Source organism: Somniosus microcephalus, unplaced genomic scaffold, assembly GCF_052327205.1.
Source record: "Somniosus microcephalus isolate GS21.2 unplaced genomic scaffold, FLI_Smic_1.0 unresolved_chr9, whole genome shotgun sequence".
NCBI lineage: Eukaryota > Metazoa > Chordata > Chondrichthyes > Squaliformes > Somniosidae > Somniosus > Somniosus microcephalus.
This window is the reverse complement of record NW_028225187.1, coordinates 27,350,791-27,374,822: the sequence shown is the minus strand read 5'-3', so window position 1 is coordinate 27,374,822 and position 24,032 is coordinate 27,350,791.

Below are 24,032 nucleotides of genomic sequence, written 5' to 3'. Positions count from 1 at the left end.
GTTTGGCAGATGCAGTATAATGTGGATAAATGCGAGATTATACATAGATACATAGATACATAGAAGATAGGAGCAGGAGTAGGCCATTCAGCCCTTCGTGCCTGCTCCGCCATTTAATGAGATCATGGCTGATCCTTTAATTCAGTATCCCGTCCCCGCCTTCTCTCCGTAACCCTTAACCCCTTTTGCCCGTAGAAATATATCTAATTCCCTCTTAAATATATTTAATGAGCTGGCGTACACTGCCCTCTGTGGCAATGAGTTCCACAGGTTCACCACTCTCTGAGTGAAGAAATTCCCCCTCATCTCTGTCCTAAATGGTTTAGCCCTTATCCTTAAATTATGTCCTCTAGTTCTGTTCTCACCCGCCAAGGGAAACATTCCTTCTGCATCCAGTCTGTCTAGACCTGTCAGAATTTTATACACTTCTATGAGGTCCCCTCTCAATCTTCTAAACTCCAGTGTGTACATCCCTAAACTACATAGTCTCTCCTCATAGGTCATTCCCGCCATTCCTGGTATCAGCCTGGTGAATCGCCGCTGCACCCCCTCCATGGCAAGAACATCCTTCCTCAGATGAGGCGACCAAAACTGTACACAGTACTCGAGGTGTGGTCTCACCAGTGCCCTGTACAGCTGCAGCAACGTATCCCTGTTCCTGTATTCTAACCCTTTTGCTATGAAGGCCAGCATACCGTTTGCCTTCTTGACCGCCTGTTGCACCTGCATGCTCGCCTTCAGTGACTGGTGTACAAGAACACCCAGGTCTCTCTGTACTTCCCCCTCTCCCAATCTATTGCCATTTAAATAATAATTTGCCCTCCCGTTCCTGCACCCAAGGTGGATAACTTCGCACTTGTCCACATTATAGTGCATCTGCCATTTATCCGCCCAATCGCCCAGTCTGTCCAAATCGCTCTGGAGCTTCCTGGTCTCTTCCTCTGAGCCCACCCCACCTCCTAGTTTAGTGTCGTCTGCAAATTTGGAAATGCTGCATCCGACTCCCTGATCCAGGTCATTAATGTAAATTGTGAACAGCTGGGGGCCCAGGACAGATCCCTGTGGTACCCCACTTGTTACTGCCTGCCATTCAGAAAATGAGCCGTTTATTCCAACTCTCTGTTTTCTATCTGACAGCCAGTTCCCTATCCACGCCAAAACTTTCCCCTTTATCCCATGAGCCTCAATTTTCCATGCTAATCTTTTATGTGGGACCTTATCGAAGGCCTTTTGGAAGTCCAGGTACACCACATCTACTGGCTCTCCCCCATCTATTCTACCAGTTACTCCCTCAAACAATTCCAATAGATTAGTCAAGCACGATTTACCCTTTGTAAATCCATGTTGACTCTGTCCTATCCTGTCCCCATTTGCTAAGTGCTCCGCTATTTCATCCTTAATGATGGACTCCAGCATTTTGCCCACAACTGATGTAAGGCTTACAGGTCTGTAATTACCTGCTTTTTCCCTACCCCCCTTTTTGAATAGTGGGGTAACGTTAGCTACCCTCCAATCCATCGGCACTGTTCCCGAGTCTAATGAATTCTGAAAAATCATCCTTAGTGCATCCGCTATCTCTAGGGCCACCTCCTTCAGTACCCTAGGATGCATGTTATCAGGCCCTGGGGATTTGTCCACCTTCAATCCCTTTAGCTTCCTTAACACCATATCCTTAGAGATATTGATTTGCGTCAGTTCCTCCTTTGCCAATGTCCCTATTTTTCCCGATATCCCAGGGAGGTTTTTTGTGTCTTCCTTCGTAAAGACTGACCCAAAGTATGCATTTAGTTGATCTGCCATTTCCTTATTTCCCATTATATATTCCCCCGTATCTGACTGCAATGGACCAACTTTGGTTTTCACCAGTCTTTTCCTTTTGATATATTTATAAAAGCTTTTGGAGTTAGTTTTTATATTTTCCGCCAGCTTGTTTTCGTAAGCTATTTTGCCCCTCTTGATCATGCCCTTTGCCCTCCTTTGCTCTATCTTAAACTGTTCCCAATCTTCCGCTCTGGCGCTTTTTTTGGCTATTTTATACGCCCTATCTTTGGATTTTATGCTGTCTCTAATTTCCCCTGTTATCCACGGTTGAGTCACCTTTTTAGATTTCCTTTTATGCCAGATTGGTATAAACAATTTTTGCAATTTTGTCATTCTATCTTTAAATGTTTGCCATTGTTTATCTACCTCCAGTCCTCTCAGGAACGTTGTCCAATCAGACCTACTCAGTTCCCGTCTCATGGCATCATAATTCCCCTTGTTTAAATTCAGGACCTTAGTCTCTGAGTCAATTTCTTCGCTCTCCATTTCGAGTGAGAAATCGATCATGTTATGATCGCTCTGACCCAAGGGTCCCCGTACAACAAGATTACTGATTAGTCCCTTCTCATTGCACAGTACCCAGTCCAATATAGCCTGTTCCCGAGTTGGTTCCTCGACATATTGATCCAGATAACCATCCCTTAAACACTCAAGGAATTCCTCCTCCTCATTATTTTTACTGATTAGGCTAGTCCAATCTATATGTAAGTTAAAGTCACCTATGATGACAGCTGTGCTCTTATTGCACGCTTCTCTAATTTCCCTCGTGATGCCCTCTCTAACCTCTATTTTACTATTTGGAGGCCTATATACCACTCCTATTAATGTTTTTCACCCCTCGCTATTTCTTAGCTCCACCCATATAGATTCTGTATTAACTGAGTTAATATCCTTCCTTTCAATTGCATTTATCCCCTCTTTTACTAGCAATGCTACCCCTCCTCCCTTTCTTTTTTGTCGATCCTTCCTAAATACTGAATACCCCTGTATGTTAAGCTCCCAGCCCTGCTCACCCTGCAACCATGTTTCCGTAATCCCAATTAGATCATAATTATTAACCTCTATTTCCACAGCTAATTCATCTACCTTGTTCCTGATGCTTCTCGCATTAAGGTATAAAACCCTCAGGCTTTTTTTATGCTCACATTTTTTATGAATTAGTTTGGCCCTTTGTTTTTTGTTCCTCACCCTTTTACCATTACCTACTTTGGTGGCAAAAACAGGAAGGCAGATTATTATCTGAACGGCAATAGATTGGGAAAAGGAGAAGTGCAACGAGACCTGGGTGTCCTTGAGCGCCAGTTGCTGAAGGTAAGCATGCAGGTGCAGCAGGCAGCTAAGAAGGCAAATGGTATGTTGGCCTTCATAGCAAGAGGATAGGAGTAGAGGATCAAGGATGTCTTGCTGCAGTTGTACAGGGCCTTTGTGAGACCACACCTTGAGTATTGTGTGCAGTTTTGGTCACCTTATCTGAGGAAGGATGTTCTTGCCATGGAGGGAGTGCAGCGAAGATTCACCAGACTGATACCTGGGATAGCAGGAATGATGTATGAAGAGAGATTGGGTCGATTAGGCTTATATTCGATAGAATTTAGAAGAATGAGAGGGGATCTCATTGAAACTTATAACATTCTAGCAAGACTAGACAGACTAGATGCAGGAAGGATGTTCCCGATGGTCGGGGAGTCCAGAACCAGGGGTCACAGTCTAAGGATAAGGGGTAAGCGATTTAGGACAGAGATGAGGAGGAATTTCTTCACCCAGAGAGTGGTGAACCTGTGGAATTCTCTACCACAGAATGCAGTTGAGGACAACTCATTAAATATATTCAAGAAGGAGTTGGATATATTTCTTAAGGCTAAAGGGATCAAGGGATATGGAGAGAAGGCAGGAACAGGGTAATGAGTTTGGATAATCAGCCATGAGCTCATTAAATGGCGGAACAGGCTCGAGGGGAGGAATGGCCTACTCCTGCCCTTATCTTCTATGTTTCTATGAAGTGGGATGGTGAACAGCCAGAGGTCGTGGTCCATATCGGTACCAACGACATAGGTAGAAAGAGGGGCGAGGTCCTGCAAGCAGAATATAGGCAGCTAGAAAATAAGTTAAAAAGCAGGACCTCACAGGTAGTAATTTCAGGATTACTCCCAGTGCCACGTGCTAGCGAGAGCAGAAAAAGGAGAATAGACCAGATGAATGCGTGGCTGGAGACAAGGTGTATGAGGGAGAGATTTAAAATACTGAGGGATTGGGACGGATTCCGGGGAAGCTGGGAACTGTACAAGCTGGACGGCTTACACCTCGGAGTGGGGTTTGCTAGTGCTATTGGGAAGGATTTAAATTAGTTTGTCAGGAGGCTGGGAACCTAAGTCTGGGCCCAGAAAAAAGAGAAACAAAGCTGGAAGTGCAAATTAGAAAATTAGTCAGCAAAACTAGTAGGGACCAGAAACAAAGGCCAACAGTAAAGAGTTTCATTGTGCAGAAAAATATTAAAAAGGCAAAGCTGAAGGCACTTTATCTAAATGCACGTAGCATTCGCAACAAGGTGGATGAATTAATGGCACTAATGGAAGTAAATGGGTCTGATGTAAGAGATATGGTTGCAGGGTAACCAAAGCTGGGAACTGAATGTTCCTGGGTACTCTGCATTTAGGAAGGACAGACAAAAAGTAAAAGGAGGTTGTGTAGCGCTGTTAATAAGGGATGACATTGGTACTGTACAGACAAAATATCTTTGCTTGGCAGATCGTGATGTAGAACTGGAATCAGTTTGGGTGGAGTTAAGAAACAGCAAAAGGCGGTAAACATTGGTGAGAGTTGTGTATAGGCCACCAAACAGTAGTCGTAATGTAGGGCACAGTATCTCAAGAGATTAGAAGTGCATGTAACAAGGGCAATACGGAAATCATGGGGGACTTTAATCTACATATTGACTGGGCAAATCAAATAATCACTAATGGTGTGGAGGACGAATTCTTGGAAAGCATGCGGGATGGTTTCCTGGATCAGTATGTGGAGGAACCAACCAGGGAACAGGCTATTCTGGATCTGGTCCTGTGTAATGAGAAAGGGCTAATCAATAATCTTGTGGTAAAGGGCCCTTTAAGGATAAGTGACCATAATATGATTGAATTTTATTTTAAGTTTGAGAGTGATGTAGTCCAATCTGAAACTAACGGCTTCAATCTAAACAAAGGAAACTACAAGCGTATGAGGGACGAGTTGGCCATGGCAGCTTGGGAGACTATACTAAAAGATATGAAAGTGGACACACAATGGCTAACATTGAAGGAAATAATGCATAATTTGCAACAAAAATATATTCCTCTAGAGATTAAAAACCGAAAAGGAAAAGTGATCCAAACATGGCTAACAAAAGAAATTAAAGCTAGTATTAAGTCAAATTAGGAAACTTATAAAGTTGCCAGAAAAAGCGGTCAGCCTGAGGATTGGGATCATTATAGAAATCAGCAAAGGGGGACCAAGAAATAGATAAAGAAAGGGAAAATGGAATATGAGCAAAAACTTGCAAAAAATATAAGAAAATGATTGTAAAAGCTTCTATAGGTATGTGAAAAGTAGAAGACTGGTGAAGGACGTGAAGTTTTTGGAGAGGAAAAAGAAGAGATTGGCTAGAATAGATCCAGGGATGAGTGATTAGAGTTATCTGAATAAATGGACAAGCAGTCGTTCTTCTCCTGAGACCAGAGAATGATAAGACGAGATCTGATAGAGGTGTTTGATCCAGGAAGGGTTTAGATAGACTAAATAGAGAGAAAATGTATCCAATGGCCAGTGGGCACAAATTTAAGGCGATTGGCAAAAGAACCAGACGTGACATGAACAAAAATGCCACGAGTGCTTTGGACTTGGAATGCGTTGTCTGATAGGGTGTTTGATTCATTAGTAGCCTTCCAAAACGGCAATGGAAAATACTTGAATGTGAAAGAAATTCAGAGCTATGGGGAACGAGTGGGAGAGTGGGACTAACTGGAATGTTCTTCATCAGAGCCGGCACAGACTAGATGGGCTGAATGGCCTCCTTCTGTGCTGGACTATTCTATGATCCATGCTCCTAGGAGATGGAGAGTTAAATCTGCTGTCGTCAGCTAACATGTAAAAGCTGATCCCATATCTGCGGCTCCAATGGGAATCATGTAAATGAGGAAGAAGAGGAAGCATGGAAAAATCCTTGCGCGACACCATAGGTAAAAGTGAGGCGGGGCGGACGAGGAAGAGAACCTGGACATCCTTTGGCTTCAATCAAATAGGTAAAGGTGGAAACAAGCAACGAAATCCCACCAAAAGAGAGAGCATTGTCACTGCAATGAAGCCGAGACTGATTGGAGGAGAGGACCGAGAGACTGGAGATTATAAATGCATGACTGAGGGTTTCAGTGAAAGGTAAGGGCCGAATTGGGTTCAGGGGTTACAAAACATCATATTGAGCATGAGAGAACAGCAAGGGAGGGGGATGGAATCGATGAGAAGTGTGTAGAGTTTATGGTGGGACCAGATATGATGGCTTCATTTTCCGAACATGTAACTGGAGCCAATCGCAGCTCATGCAAAGGAGCTGCAGTCTGATAACACAGTGGGAGTGGAGGGTGGAGAGAGATGGTGGAGAGCTGGAGCTGGGTGTTGTCAGCAGACATGTGCAGTAGTGGAGGGTGGAGAGTGATGGTGGAGATCTGGAGCTGGGTGTTGTCAGCAGACATGTGGAGTAGTGGAGGGTGGAGAGAGATGGTGGAGAGCTGGAGCTGGGTGTTGTCAGCAGACATGTGGAGCAGTGGAGGGTGGAGAGAGATGGTGGAGAGCTGGAGCTGTGTGTTGTCAGCAGACATGTGGAGTAGTGGAGGGTGGAGAGTGATGGTGGAGAGCTGGAGCTGGGTGTTGTCAGCAGACATGTGGAGTAGTGGAGGGTGGAGAGTGATGGTGGAGAGCTGGAGCTGGGTGTTGTCAGCAGACATGTGGAGTAGTGGAGGGTGGAGAGTGATGGTGGAGAGCTGGAGCTGGGTGTTGTCAGCAGACATGTGGAGTAGTGGAGGGTGGAGAGAGATGGCGGAGAGCTGGAGCTGGGTGTTGTCAGCAGACATGTGGAGTTGTGGAGGGTGGAGAGTGATGGTGGAGAGCTGGAGCTGGGTGTTGTCAGCAGACATGTGCAGTAGTGGAGGGTGGAGAGAGATGGTGGAGAGCTGGAGCTGGGTGTTGTCAGCAGACATGTGGAGTAGTGGAGGGTGGAGAGAGATGGTGGAGAGCTGGAGCTGGGTGTTGTCAGCAGACATGTGGAGTAGTGGAGGGTGAGTGAGATGGTGGAGAGCTGGAGCTGGGTGTTGTCAGCAGACATGTGGAGTAGTGGAGGGTGGAGAGAGATGGTGGAGAGCTGGAGCTGGGTGCTGTCAGCAGACATGTGGAGTAGTGGAGGGTGAGTGAGATGGTGGAGAGCTGGAGCTGGGTGTTGTCAGCAGACATGTGGAGTAGTGGAGGGTGGAGAGTGATGGTGGAGAGCTGGAGCTGGGTGTTGTCAGCAGACATGTGGAAGTTGTCCCCATGTCTGTAGATTATGTCACAAAGGGCATTATTTAGATGAGGAAGAGGAGGGGAAAGAATGTAAAGTTCAGAGACTCGAGAGTTAACAGTGCTGGTGCGGGAAGAGAAGATTTTGAAGGAGATGCTCCGGCTATCATCAGATTGGTAAGACTGGAAACAAGAGAGGACAGTCCCACCGAAAGAGGTCAGTGTCAGAGGTATGGAGAGATCACGGGTGGGTTTACTGCAGGGTTGGAGGAGGAGGTGGAGATGGCGAGGGGTGATGCCAAGGAGGGATTTAAACCAATTCTAAGGTTTTTTAATTTAAGGCGTTGGGTGTATTGAGAGCCAATGGGGATCAATAAGGTGAAACGTTATGGGCGAGTCGGAATTGCTAAGCGCTGGAAAAGTACATCAGAATTTGGATCGGTTCACATTGATGGAAGGTGAAGGTTGGGTGTCCGTCCAGAGTGAACTCGAGCAATGGAGTCAGGAGGTGGAACAGTTGTAATTTACTGGAGACTTTAACCAATGTTAAATAAACCGGTAAACATCGACAGTAAAGTAACAGAGGGAGGAATGTCAATGGAGCACGTTCAGTGTCCGCCCCATAATAACCACCCACAGTAATTTTAGGCTCCGTTCCTGATCGTGATATTTAACTGTCCCAGTGTCAGAGACTGAACCATCATATTTTAACTGGTAATCTGCAAGGACAGCGCGGAACAGGTCTGCTCGTGTCCCTGGATTCAATGAACGCTGCTGAGAAATTGGTAACATTTATAAATAAATCGGCAGCAGTAAACATGGGCAATGCAATTGTATGAAAACTATAAATAAAGTCGCTCCTTATTGTTGGATCAGTCCTGTATGGGGAGACCTTTCAACCTTATTTCCGAGAGAGGATTGATTAAGATGTGGTCTTTGAGATGTTTGTGTTTTATTCACCACATTATTTACATTGCAGTCAAAGCAGCTGATTTAATGATTTTGTTCAAGTGACTGTAACTAATAGCAATGACCAGGGGTATAACAGTGTCAGTGGAGACTTATCCCCTGTATAAATCAGGGCCCATTGGAATGGATCAGCTCAGAGTGCCTGTAACTAATAGCAATGATCAGGGGTATAACCTGTCAGTGTCAGTGGAGACTTATCCCCTGTATAAATCAGGGCCCAATGGAATGGATCAGCTCAGAGTGCCTGTAACTAATAGCAATGATCAGGGGTATAACCTGTCAGTGGAGACTTATCCCCTGTATAAATCAGGGCCCAGTGGAATGGATCAGCTCAGAGTGCCTGTAACTAATAGCAATGATCAGGGGTATAACCTGTCAGTGTCAGTGGAGACTTATCCCCTGTATAAATCAGGGCCCAATGGAATGGATCAGCTCAGAGTGCCTGCCGGAGCTGTGGGTTCCACTCCAACAGAAGTCACTGCTTCACTCTGAAATAGGATATCCAGTAATCTATCAGATAGAAGAGATTTACTGTCCTGTCCTTGCAGCTGTTGGAGTTTCTGGTAAGCCGTTAACTTACCTGTTAATGGTGTAAATCGGTGTACATGTGCTGCTGTACTTGGTCATGTTTTACTCGCTGCATTCTTTGCAGAGCCATCTGTTCACTTCAACCAATGGAATGATGGAATGTCCTCAGTCTCTGCTCTTTCTGTCTTGTAGCAGCTGCATTATATCTGTAATGATCAAGTGTTGCCGAACCCTGCCATTGTTGTTGGATTATTGTCTGTACTGAATGTACTGGAATCAGGAGTTTGGGCTAAGAGCAGGTATCAGACCACCAGGAGCTATTAGCAGTTTCATGTTGTGGAACTAACATATCCTGGAATACTTTTTTCATAAATATTTTTTCAGTGATTGAAAATGAGACAGCACTAGAACTAAAGCCCATTTCATACTCCATTCCCTACACTCCCCACTGGATGGAAAATATATTTTGCATTAGCAGCACAGAGCATTGAAATGATCTTAAATCTAATTCTGATACACTTTATTAATAATCTGACCTGTTGAGGTGGGACTTGCTCTGCAGACGACACATGAAATGTTTCTAAACAAGGCAGCTATTTTCGATCTTGTATTGTGTAATGAGACAGGGTTAATTATTAATCCCATAGTAAAGGATCCTCTGGGTAAGAGTGATAATAATTAGAAAAAAAATCACGATTGAGAATTAAATACTTCAGTCGGAAACGAGAGTCTTAAACTAAAATGAAGCCAATTGCCTAGGTGTGAGGGCAGGTTAGCAAAGGCAGATTGTGAAATTAGATTAAAAGGAATGATGGAAGAAATGTAGTGGCAAACATATCCTAAATCCTCAACGAATATACATTCCATTGAGAAAACTCCACTGGAAAAGTGATCTTTCCACGGCTAACTAAAGAAGTTAAGGATAGTATTAGATTAAAAGATATGGCTTATAATGTTGTGAAGCATAGTAGTAAGCATGCGGATTTGGAGAGCTTTAGAATCCAGCAAAGTATGACCAACAATGTCATTAAAAGTGAGTAAATAGAATGAAAGTAAACTAGCAGGAAATATAAAAACGGATTTTAAGAGCATCTACCAATACATAAAGAGGAAGAAAATATGAAATATAAGTGTTGGTCCCATAGAGGCTGAGACACGTGAAATTATAATGGGTAATAAGGAAATGGCAGTGGCCTTAAATAAATATGTTGTATCTCTCTTTACAATACAAGACACAAAATGCTTACCAAAAGTAGTGGGGAACCAAGGGGCTAATAAGAGTGAGTAACTTAAAGTAATTAATATCAGTAGAGTAAATGCACTTGAGAAACTAATGGCTGAAATAAAGCTGACAAATCCCCTGGACCTGATGGGCTACATCCTAGGTTTCTAAACCCCCTGTCTGCTGAGATAATGGAGGCATTGGTTGTGAGCATCCACAATTCCCTAGATTCTAAAACAGTCCCAGCGGATTGGAAGGTAGCAAACATAAATCAGCTATTCAAGAAAGGAGTGAGGTGGAAAATAATCCAAATCACCTGGTGTCAGACGTCGGGGAAATTGCTGGAATCCGTTATTAGGGAAGTTGTAATGGGGCACTTAAAATCATAATATGATTTGACAGAGTCAACATGGTTTTATGAAAGGGAAATCGTGTTTAACAAATGTAATAGAGTTTTTCGAGGATGTAGCTAGCAGGGTAGATAAAGGGGAAATGTGGATGTAGTATTTTTTGATTTCCAAAAGACATTCCATAATTTGCCACATAAAGGGTTGCTCAGAAGATTAAGTCTCATGGAACTGGGAGCAATATAATATCATGGCTAGATGATTGGTTAACGGGCAGACAACAGATTGTAGGGATTAGCGAGTCATGTTCAGGTTGGCAGGCTGTAACTAGTGGGGTGCCACAGTAAACAGCGCTTGGGCCTCAGTTATTTACAATTTATATTGATGATTTCGATGAAGGGACCAAATACAATGTATCCAAGTTTGCTGACGATACAAAGCTAGGTGGGAAACTAAGCTGTAACGAGGACACAAAGAGGCTGCAAAGGGATATCGGCAGGTAAAGTGAGTGGGCAATAAGGTGGCAGATGGAGTATATGTGGGGAAGTGTGTGTTATTCAGTTTTGTAGGTAGAATAGAAAAAATAATCATTTTAATGGTGAGAAACTGTTGAATGTTTGTACTCAGATATATTTAGATGTCCTCGTACAGGAAACACAGAAAGTTATATTGCAGGTACAACAAGCAAATGGAAGGTAAATGGCAAGGTGGCCTTTATTGCAAGGAGTTTGGAGTACATGTGTAAACAAGTCTTATTAATATTGTACAGAGCTTTTTTGAGGCCACACCTGGAGTTCTGTACACAGTTTTGGTCTCCTTATCTGAGAAAGGACATGCATACCTTACAAGTGGTGCAACGAATGTTCAGTAGCTTGATCCATGGGATGAGAAGGTTTTCCTTTGAGTAGAGATTTAACGGGTTGGGCAATAAGGTGGTAGATGGAGGGTAATTTGGGGAATGTGAGGTAATTCATTTTGGTTAGAAAAATCAGAGGTGACCTCATTGAAACAAATACAAGTCTGAAGGGGATTGACTGGCTAGATGCTGAGAGGTTGTTTCCCTGGCTGGAGATTCCAGCACGAGAGAGCATAGACTCAGTATAAGGGGTCGGCTTTTAAAGACTTGAGTTAAGGAGGAATTCTTCACTGAGAAGGTTGTGAATCTTTGAAATTATCTGCCCCAAATTGCTGTGGATATTGAGTCGTTGATTATATTCAAGTCTGAGATAGCTAGATTTTGGATTCTAAGGGAATCAAAGGCGTCTGGGGATCGGCCGAAGATCAACCATAAAGTTATTGAATGGTGGAGCAGTCTCGGAGGAACGTAAGTTCTACTCCTGCTCCTAATTATGATGTTCATATGTCCTTAAAGATCTCAGCTGGACTTCCAGTAAACGGCTGCCCTGCACCTACAGCAGAATAGGCAAAACTACCAATCACATTCACTGCTGTGGGCCATATTGGAATGGGATCATTTAGCAAAATGGTGTGTGAGAGGGATAGAGGGAAACAGGGAGATTGAACAGGAGAGAGAAATAAATAGACAGAGAAAAATAGAGATACACACGCATAAAATTGGGGAGATACAGACAGTAAGAAAGACAGAGGGAGTGAATCAAAGCAAGCAGTGATTGAGAGAGAGCCGGAGAGAAATTGAGAGCTGCATGAATTGCCTATTCCTTCCAAGTACAATTTACCCCAATAAAATATCCCCTCATAGAACCGCATTTTATAATTTTTCATTTAAAATTCCCTCTTTGGAAATCAACTTTAGGGAAAGCAAGCTTTGAATCTCAAGCTGTAGAACTTCCTCCACAGTACGCCAATCGTTCAGAAGTGCCCCTATTGGCATTTCCTACAGTGCCCCGGGAGAATGAGTGAGAAAGCTAGACAATGAGAGAGATAGAGAAAGAGAGAGAGAGAGAGAGAGCGAGTGGCAAAGTATACATAGTTACAGATAGACAAACATACAGATAGAGGCAGTGAGCAATGGGGTGTGACGGAAAGGTTAGAGTCAAAGCTAGAGAGAATAAAAGAAAGAGAAGTTAGGAAGAAATCATTGAAGAATGATAAACATAGAAACATAGAAGATAGGAGCAGGAGTAGGCCATTCGGGCCCTCGAGCCTGCTCTGCCATTCAATGAGATCATGGTTGATCATCCAAATTCAGTGCCCTGTTCCTGCCTTCTCCCAATACACCTTGATGCCTTTAGCCTTAAGAAATATATCCAACTCCTTCTTGAGTACATTTAACGAATTGGCCTCTACTGCCTTCTTTGGTAGAGAATTCCATAGGTTCACCACTCTCTGGGTGAAGAAATTCCTCCTCATCACTGTCCTAAATGGCTTACCCCTTATCCTTAGACTGTGAGGCCTGGTTCTGGATTCCCCGACCATCGGCAAAATCCTTCAAGCATCTAGTCTGTCTAGTCCTGTTAGAATTTTATAAGTTTCAATGAGATCCCCTCTCATTCTTCTAACCTCCAGCGAGTACAAGCCCAATCGACCCAATCTCTCCTCATACGTCATTCCTGCCATCCCAGGTATCAGCCTGGTGAATCTTCGCTGCACTACTTCCATGGCAAGACAATCCTTCCTCAGATAAGACAACCAAAACTGCACACAATACTCAAGATGTGGTCTCACCAAGGCCCTGTACAACTGCAGCAAGGCATCCTTGTTCCTGTACTCAAATCCTCTCGCTATGAAGGCCAACATACCATTTGCCTTCTTAACCACCTGCTGCACCTGCATGCTTACCTTCAGCGACTGGTGCACAAGTACGCCCAGGTCTCGTTGCTCTTCCCCTTCTCCCAATCTATTGCCATTCAGATAATAATCTTCCATCCTGTTTTTGCCACCAAAGTGGATAACCTCGCATTTATCCACGTTATATTGCATCTGCCATGTGTCTGCCCAATCACCTAACCTGTCCAAATCATACTGGAGATTCTCGGCATCCTCCTCACAGCACACACCCCCACCCAGCTTTGTGTCATCTGCAAACTTGGAGATATTACATCTAGTTCCCTCGTCTAGATCATTAATATATATGGTGAATAGCTGGGGTCCAAGGACCAATCCCTACAGTACCCCACCAGTCACTGCCTGCCACTCAGAAAAAGAGCCGTTTATTCCAACTCTTTGCTTTCTGTCTGCCAACAAGTTCTCTATCCAAGTCAATACCTTGCCCCCAATCCCATGTGCCTTAAATTTACACGCTAATCTCTTATGCAGGACCTTATTGAAAGCCTTTTGAAAGTCTAAATACACCACATCCACTGGTTCTCCCTTATCTATTTTACCAGTTACATCCTCAAAAAATTCCAGTAGATTACTCAAGCACGATTTACCTTTTGTAAATCCATGTTGCCTTTGTCCGATCCGGTCACTTTTTTCCAAGTGCTCTGCTATTACATCTTTTATTATGGACTCTAGCATTTTCCCCACTACCGATGTCAGGCTTACCAATCTGTAATTCCCCGTTTTCTCTCTAACACCTTTTTTGAACAGTGGGGTAACATTAGCTACCTGCCAATCCATGGGTACTGTTCCAGAGTCTATCGAGTTATGGAAGATAATCTAATATTTCTAGGGCCACTACCTTAAATACTCTAGGATGTAGATTATCAGGCCTTGGGGATTTATTGGCCTTCAATCCCAACAATTTCCCTAACACCATTTCCCTACAAATACTGATTTCAATCAGTTCCTCATTTTCATTAGATCCTATGTTCCCCGACATCTTTGGGAGTTTATTTGTGTCCTCCTTTATGAAGACAGAACCAAAGAATGTATTACATTGGTCTGCTATTTTTTTGTTCCCCATTATAAATTCCCCTGATTCTGACTGCAAGAGACCTATGCTTGACTTCACCAATCTTTTTCTCTTCGCATATCTATAAAAGCTTTTACAGTCAGTTTTTATGTTCCCTGAAAGCCTACTCTCATACTCTATTTTCCCTCTCTTAATTAATCCATTTCTCCTCCTTTGTTGAATCGTAAACTGCTCCCAATCCACAGGTTTACTGCATTTTCTGACCAATTTATATGTCCTCTCCTTGGATCTTATGCTATCCCTAATTTCCCTTGTTAGCCACGGTTGAGTCACCTTTTTTGTTTTATTTTTATGCCAAACTGGGTTGAACAATTTCTGTAGTTCATCATGCGATCTTTGAATGTGTGCCATTGCCTATCCACCATCAACACTTTGAGTGACATTCCCCAATCAATCCTACCCAACTCGCGCCTCATACCAACGTAGTCTTCTTTATTTAAATTCAGGACCCTAGTCTCTGAGTCAACTACTTCACTCTCCATCTTAATGAAGAATTCTATCATATTATGATCGCTCCGACCCACGGGGCCTCGTACAACAAGATTTCTAATTAATCCTTTCTCATTAACTAATACCCAGCCTAAGATGGCCTGATCTCTAGTTGTTTCCTCGACATATTGGTACAGGAAACCACCCCGTATACACTCCAGGAATTCCTCCTCCACAGTATTGTTACTAATTTGGTTAGCCCAATCGATATGTAGATTAAAGTCACCCATGATAACTGCTGTGCCCTTATTGCACGCTTCTCTAATTTCCCATTTAATGCTATCCCCGACTTCCACATTGCTGTTTGGAGGTCTATATACCACTCGCACTATCGTTTTCTGCCCCTTCGTATTTCTCAGTTCTACCCATACATAGACACATAGAAACATAGCAGATAGGAGCAGGAGTAGGCCATTCGGCCCCTCGAGCCTGCTCCACCATTCGATGTGATCATGGCTGATCATCCAAACACAGTACCCCATACCTGCCTTCTCTCCATATCCCTTGATACCTTTAGCTCTAAGAAATATATCAGATTCCACATCATCAGAGCTCATATCCTTCTTTACAATTGTGTTAATCCCCTCTTTAACCAGCAATGCTACCCCACCTCCTTTTCTTTTTTGCCTATCTTTCCTGAATATTGAACACCCATGGATGTTGAGTTCCCAGTCTTGGCCACCCTTTGCCATGTTTCCGTAATCCCAATCATATCATATTCGTTTACCTCTATTTGCGCAGCTAATTCATCCACCTCATTATAAATGCTCCTCGCATTAATACACAAAGCCTTCAGGCTTGTTTTTTTAATGCTCTTAGATCTTTTAGAATTATTATATACTGTGGCTATGCTTGATTTAAACCCTTGATTCCTCTGCCTGCCGCTTTTCTTTTTCTCCTTCCTGTCTTTTGCTTTTATCCTTGTTTCTCTTTCGTCTCCCCACTCAGGTTCCGAACCCCCTGCCATTTTAGTTGAAACACTCCCCCAGAGCACTAGCTAACACTCCCACTAGGACATCGATCCCGGCCCTGCCCAGGTGTAAACCGTCCGGTTTGTACTGCTCCCTCGTCCCCCAGAACCGGTTCCAAAGTCACAGGAATTTGAATCCCTCCCCCTTGCACCATTCCTCTAGCCACGTGTTCATCTGAAATATCCTTCTATTTCTACTCTGACTAGCACGTGGCACTGCTAGCAATCCTGAGATTACTACCTTTGAGGTCCTATTTTTAAATTTATCTCCTAACTCCCTATGTTCAGCTTTTAGGACCTCATCCCGTTTTTACCTATATCGTTGGTAACTATGTGCACCACGACAACTGGCTGTTCACCCTCCCCTTCCAAAATGTTCTGCAGCCACTCTGAGACATCCTTTACCCTTGCAGCAGGGAGGCAACACACCATCCTGGAGTCTCAGTTGCGGCCGCAGAAACACCTATTTATTGACCTTACAATAAAATCCCCTATTACTATAGCTCTACCCCTCTTTTTCCTCCCGTCCTGTGCAGCAGAGCCACCCCTGGTGCCAGGAAGTTGACTGCTGCTGCCTTCCATTGATAAGCCATCCCCCTCAAAAGTATCCAAAGTGGTATATCTGTTTGAGAGTGGGATGGTCACAGGGGACACCTGCACTATCTGCCTGCACCTGGTACTCTGCCTGTTGGTCACCCATTCCCTTTCTGCCTGGGCAACTTTACCTGTGGTGTGACCAACTGATTAAACGTGCTTTTCACGATTTGCTCAGCATCGCGGAAGGCCCAGTATGTATACAATCGCCGCTCCAGTGCCACAATGTGATCTGCCAGTAGTTGCAGCTGGATACACTAACTGCACACATGGTTGTCAGGGACACAGGAAGTGACCCTGCGTTCCCACATAGCACAGGAGGAGCATACCATGGGGCCGGGCTGTCCTGTCATGATTTACCCTTTAATTAATCAAAATTAAATTAACTCAAATCAATTCCACCAATTACACTATAGTTATATGATATACTCAAGGGCCCTTGTTTAACAGCAGTCCCCGCTACACAACAGAGAACCTAGAAACTATAAAACACAAAATATAAGTTTGGAAAAAATGAGAAAGAGAGAAATACTCACCAACCAATCACTTACCTGCTTTCTGCTGACGTCACACTTCCATTACTTTTTACTTCTCTCTCCCGCACTTGGAGCGCTGGGATTGGCAAACCTCTGCAAGGGAAACCCGGGAAAGTGAGTTTAAATACTCACTGGGTCTCCGCTCTCACCGCTCCCGACACCAGCCTCTGCAAGGGAAACCCGCGAAAGTGAGTTTAAATACTCACTGGTCTCCGGTCTCACTGCTCCCGACACCAACCTCTGCAAGGAAAGCCCGGGAAAGTGAGTTTAAATACTCACTGGGTCTCCGGTCTCACTGCTCCCGACACCAACATCTGCAAGGGAAACCCGCGAAAGTGAGTTTAAATACTCACTGGGTCTCCGGTCTCACCGCTCCCGACACCAGCCTCTGCAAGGGAAACCCGCGAAAGTGAGTTTAAATACTCACTGGGTCTCCGCTCTCACCGCTCCCGACACCAACATCTGCAAGGAAAGCCCATGAAAGTGAGTTTAAATACTCACTGGGTCTCCGGTCTCACCGCTCCCGACACCAGCCTCTGCAAGGGAAACCCGCGAAAGTGAGTTTAAATACTCACTGGTCTCCGGTCTCACTGCTCCCGACACCAACATCTGCAAGGGAAACCCGCGAAAGTGAGTTTAAATACTCACTGGGTCTCCGCTCTCACCGCTCCCGACACCAGCCTCTGCAAGGGAAACCTGCGAAAGTGAGTTTAAATACTCACTGGGTCTCCGCTCTCACCGCTCCCGACACCAACATCTGCAAGGGAAACCTGCGAAAGTGAGTTTAAATACTCACTGGGTCTCCGCTCTCACCGCTCCCGACACCAGCCTCTGCAAGGGAAACCCGCGAAAGTGAGTTTAAATATTCACTGGGTCTCCGGTCTCACTGCTCCCGACACCAGACTCTGCAAGGAAAGCCCGCGAAAGTGAGTTTAAATACTCACTGGGTCTCCGCTCTCACCGCTCCCGACACCAGCCTCTGCAAGGGAAACCCGCGAAAGTGAGTTTAAATACTCACTGGGTCTCCGGTCTCACTGCTCCCGACACCAGACTCTGCAAGGAAAGCCCGCGAAAGTGAGTTTAAATACTCACTGGGTCTCCGGTCTCACTGCTCCCGACACCAGCCTCTGCAAGGGAAACCCGCGAAAGTGAGTTTAAATACTCACTGGGTCTCCGCTCTCACCGCTCCCGACACCAGCCTCTGCAAGGGAAACCCGCGAAAGTGAGTTTAAATACTCACTGGGTCTCCGGTCTCACTGCTCCCGACACCAGACTCTGCAAGGAAAGCCCGCGAAAGTGAGTTTAAATACTCACTGGGTCTCCGCTCTCACCGCTCCCGACACCAGCCTCTGCAAGGAAAGCCCGGGAAAGTGAGTTTAAATACTCGCTGGGTCTCCGGTCTCACTGCTCCCGACACCAACATCTGCAAGGAAAGCCCGGGAAAGTGAGTTTAAATACTCACTGGGTCTCCGCTCTCACCGCTCCCGACACCAGACTCTGCAAGGAAAGCCCGCGAAAGTGAGTTTAAATACTCACTGGGTCTCCGGTCTCACTGCTCCCGACACCAACATCTGCAAGGAAAACCCGCGAAAGTGAGTTTAAATACTCACTGGGTCTCCGGTCTCACTGCTCCCGACACCAACATCTGCAAGGGAAACCCGCGAAAGTGAGTTTAAATACTCACTGGGTCTCCGCTCTCACCGCTCCCGACACCAGACTCTGCAAGGAAAGCCCGCGAAAGTGAGTTTAAATACTCACTGGGTCTCCGGTCTCACTGCTCCCGACACCAACATCTGCAAGGGAAACCCGGGAAAGTGAGTTTAAATACTCACTGGGTCTCCGCTCTCACCGCTCCCGACACCAACATCTGCAAGGGAAACCCGCGAAAGTGAGTTTAAATACTCACTGGGTCTCCGCTCTCACCGCTCCCGACACCAGACTCTGCAAGGAAAGCCCGGGAAAGTGAGTTTAAATACTCACTGGGTCTCCGCTCTCACCGCTCCCGACACCAACATCTGCAAGGAAAGCCCGGGAAAGTGAGTTTAAATACTCACTGGGTCTCCGGTCTCACTGCTCCCGACACCAACATCTGCAAGGAAAGCCCGGGAAAGTGAGTTTAAATACTCACTGGGTCTCCGGTCTCACCGCTCCCGACACCAGACTCTGCAAGGAAAGCCCGCAAAAGTGAGTTTAAATACTCACTGGTCTCCGGTCTCACTGCTCCCGACACCAGACTCTGCAAGGAAAGCCCGCGAAAGTGAGTTTAAATACTCACTGGTCTCCGGTCTCACTGCTCCCGACACCAACATCTGCAAGGAAAGCCCGGGAAAGTGAGTTTAAATACTCACTGGGTCTCCGGTCTCACCGCTCCCGACACCAACATCTGCAAGGAAAGCCCGGGAAAGTGAGTTTAAATACTCACTGGTCTCCGGTCTCACCGCTCCCGACACCAACATCTGCAAGGAAAGCCCGCGAAAGTGAGTTTAAATACTCACTGGTCTCCGGTCTCACCGCTCCCGACACCAACATCTGCAAGGAAAGCCCGCGAAAGTGAGTTTAAATACTCACTGGTCTCCGGTCTCACCGCTCCCGACACCAACATCTGCAAGGAAAGCCCGCAAAAGTGAGTTTAAATACTCACTGGTCTCCGGTCTCACCGCTCCCGACACCAGACTCTGCAAGGAAAGCCCGCAAAAGTGAGTTTAAATACTCACTGGTCTCCGGTCTCACCGCTCCCGACACCAGACTCTGCAAGGGAAACCTGCGAAAGTGAGTTTAAATACTCACTGGGTCTCCGCTCTCACCGCTCCCGACACCAGACTCTGCAAGGGAAACCTGCGAAAGTGAGTTTAAATACTCACTGGGTCTCCGGTCTCACTGCTCCCGACACCAGACTCTGCAAGGAAAGCCCATGAAAGTGAGTTTAAATACTCACTGGGTCTCCGGTCTCACCGCTCCCGACACCAGCCTCTGCAAGGAAAGCCCATGAAAGTGAGTTTAAATACTCACTGGTCTCCGGTCTCACTGCTCCCGACACCAACATCTGCAAGGAAAGCCCGGGAAAGTGAGTTTAAATACTCACTGGGTCTCCGGTCTCACCGCTCCCGACACCAACATCTGCAAGGGAAACCCGCGAAAGTGAGTTTAAATACTCACTGGGTCTCCGGTCTCACCGCTCCCGACACCAACATCTGCAAGGAAAGCCCGCGAAAGTGAGTTTAAATACTCACTGGGTCTCCGGTCTCACTGCTCCCGACACCAGACTCTGCAAGGAAAGCCCGCGAAAGTGAGTTTAAATACTCACTGGGTCTCCGGTCTCACCGCTCCCGACACCAGCCTCTGCAAGGAAAGCCCATGAAAGTGAGTTTAAATACTCACTGGTCTCCGGTCTCACCGCTCCCGACACCAGCCTCTGCAAGGAAAGCTCGCGAAAGTGAGTTTAAATACTCACTGGGTCTCCGGTCTCACTGCTCCCGACACCAGCCTCTGCAAGGAAAGCTCGCGAAAGTGAGTTTAAATACTCACTGGTCTCCGGTCTCACCGCTCCCGACACCAGCCTCTGCAAGGAAGGAAAGCCCACGAAAGCGAGTTTAAATACTCACTGGTCTCCGGTCTCACTGCTCCCGACACCAGCCTCTGCACAGAAAGCCCGTGAAAGTGAGTTTAAATACTCACTGGGTCTCCAGTCTCACTGCTCCCGACACCAGCCTCTGCAAGGAAAGCCCGCGAAAGTGAGTTTAAATACTCACTGGGTCTCACTGCTCCCAACACCAGCCTCTATTGCTCTATTGTGCTTGGCAGTTTAAAAGTAAAACAACACTTTTCAGTAACTTATCTTTTCATTTTGTGCCCTACAGAATTAGGCTTTCTACTCTGCATCAAAAGCAAAATACCGCGGATGCTGGAAATCTGAAATAAAAACAGAAAATGCTGCAAATACTCAGCAGGTCAGGCAGCATCTGTGGCGAGAGAGAGAAACAGAGTTAATTCAGCTCGATGACCTTTCGTCAGATTCTGGCAAGGTTCTGACGACAGGTCATCGAAATGAAACATTAACTCTTGTTTCTCCCTCTCTCCACAGACCCTGCCTGACCTGCTGAGTATTTCCAGCATTTTCTGTTTTGATTTCTATTCTGCTTGTTGTCTTAATTTCATGTGTCTCTCTTATTGCCTGCCTGTCTTGTCTCGATTTGTGTGGAGTGGAATAAAAATAATTCAAAGATCGCAAAGCAGCTTTTATTGTCAGAAAGTCCACAAAGACATTTTTCAGTATCTCACCGACTGACTGTCTGTTTTGAAGTGAAGTGAAATGAAATAAAGTGATACACAGCAGCATTACATGTGGACCAGCCAAGAATGAAATCAATAGGGTTTAATACAACAACTGCAGGTAATACGACAGCAGATCACATCTCACACAAACACCAGCTTTTGCTCTCTCCCTCTCTCACACACACACAGCCTGGCCAGCCTGCAGAATGATGACTGCCGTGTTGGAAAATTAAAAACAAAAATACACTTTTCTGTATCTTATCTTTTCACTTTGTGGCCTACAGAAAAATGCTTTCTATTCTGCATCACTGGCTATCTATCTGTCTGTCTCTCACTCACACACTCTCCCTCCCATCCAGTGAACTAAAACTTACAGTAACATGACACACAGGCACTCACACAGGCTCTGCAATTTGCAGACACACAGACACTCACACAGACTCTGCAATTTGCAGACACACAGGCACTCACACAGACTCTGCAATTTGCAGACACACAGACACTCACACAGACTCTGCAATTTGCAGAATCACACACACACATCCATTTTGAAAGGGGTGCAGCCTGGGAGTGTCTACTTTTGATGATGTCACTTCCTGGTTGTGCGTCCATGTTTGATGAGGACCATTCAACAGGAAGAAGTGAAGCCGAGGCCCTAGAAATCTGGGTCCCCGAGAGGAAATGAAAGCCCAGGAGGATGAAAAGAAGTAAATACATGCAGGAATAAATAATTATATATATATTTTACTTCTGTTAGTTAAATGTCTGCCTGTCTGTGGTTTGTCTGGAGTGTAATAAAATGGATGGAAAGATCACACAGAAGCTTTCGCTCTGAAAACCTCCCAAGCACATTCCCAATAAAGCCCAGTCCAGAAAAAAATCAAATGTACTATTCTGAAAATACTTAAAAATATCTAATATACTTTTATTTTACAAATATCTTGTCTTGTTTGGGTTGGGATGAAGGGGAGAGAAAGATCCCACAGCAGGATGTGCCATGAAACACTCCACAAACATTCCCCTATAAAGTCCAGTCCAGAAAAATATCAAATGGCTTGATGTATAGATGTAGATTTGCTTTTTACAAAATACTTGAAAGAAAGGCAAAGTAAGATCCCACAAAAGTGCAGTCTGGAATTAAATCAGTATGATCTAATGGTATATATTTTCTATATTTTCAGACATGAGATGCAGTACCAAAGCACACGGCAGATAACTTGAACACAGACAAGCCCTGCATACACACCAGCTTTTGCTGTCTGTCTCTTGTCTCTCTCTCACACACACACACAGGCCAGCTTGCAAAATTGCCACAAATCACAGTCAGCAATGAAAGAAAGTTGATTTCTAACATTGCTCTGCTCTGTTTGGCAGTTTAAAAGCAGTCAGTCAGTTTTCAGTATTTTATCTTCTCATTTTGCGGCCTACAGAAACAGGCTTTCTATTCTGCATCAAAAGCAAATGCTGTGGATGTGGGAAATCTGAAATAAAAACAGAAAATGCTGGAAATACTCAGCAGGTAAGGCAGCATCTGTGGAGAGAGAGAAACAGAGTTAATGTTTCAGCTCGATGGCCTTTTGTCAGATTCTGGCAAGGTTCTGATGAAAGGTCATCGAGCTGAAACATTTACTCTGTTTCTCTGTATCTCCACTGATGCTGACTAACATACTGAGTATTTCCAGCATTTCCTGTTTTTATTTCTATTCTGCAGGTTGTCTTGATTCCATGTGTCTCTCTCACTGCCTGCCAGCCTGCCTTGTCTTGATTTGAGTGGAATGGAATAAAGAGAATGCAAAGATCCCAGAGCAGCTTTTATTGTCAGACAGTCCACAAAGACATTTTTCAGTATCTCACTGACTGTCTTGAAGTGAAGTAAAATGAAATAAAGTGATACACAGCAGCATTACATGTGGACCAGGCCAGAATGAATTCACTAGGGTTTAATACAACAGCAGGTAATAAGACAGCAGACCACATCTCACACAAACACCAACTTTTGCCCTCTCCCTCTCACACACTCACAGCCTGCAGAGGGATGACTGCCGTGTTGGAAGATTAAAGCCAAAAAGACAGTTTTCAGTATCTTATCATTTCACTTTGTGGCCTACAGAAACAGGCTTTCTATTCTGCTACTTGCCTTTTGATTTCATGTCTCTCTCGCTCTCAGTGACTGTCTGTCTGTCTGCCACTCACAGTCTCCCTCCCACCCACAGTGAACTAAAATTTACAGTAACATCACACACTCACACAGACTCTGCAATTTGCACAGACACCCACTCACATACACACACTCAGACTCTGCAATTTGCACACACCCACTCACATAGACACACTCACACAGACTCTGCAATTTGCACAGACACCCACTCACATACAGACACACTCACACAGACTCTACAATTTGCACACACCCACTCACAGACACACTCACACAGACTCTGCAATTTGCACACACCCACTCACATACACACTCACACAGACTCTGCAATTTGCACACCCACTCACAGACACACTCACACAGACTCTGCAATTTGCACAGACACCCACTCACATACAGACACACTCACACAGACTCTACAATTTACAGACACACAGACACCCACTCACATACAGACACACTCACACAGAATCTGCAATTTACAGAAACACAGGCAACCACTCACATACAGACACACTCACACAGACTCTACAATTTACAGAAACTCACACTCTCACATCCATTTTGAAAGGGGTGCAGCCTGGGAGTGTCAATTTTTGATGATGTCCCTTCCTGGCTGTGCGGCCATGTTTGATGAGGACAATCCAACAGGAAGAAGTGAAGCCAAGGCCCCAGAAATCCGGGTCCCCGAGAGGAAATGAAAGCCCGGGAGAGTGAAAAGAAGTAAATACAATCAGGAATAAATAATATATATATATACTTTACTTCTGT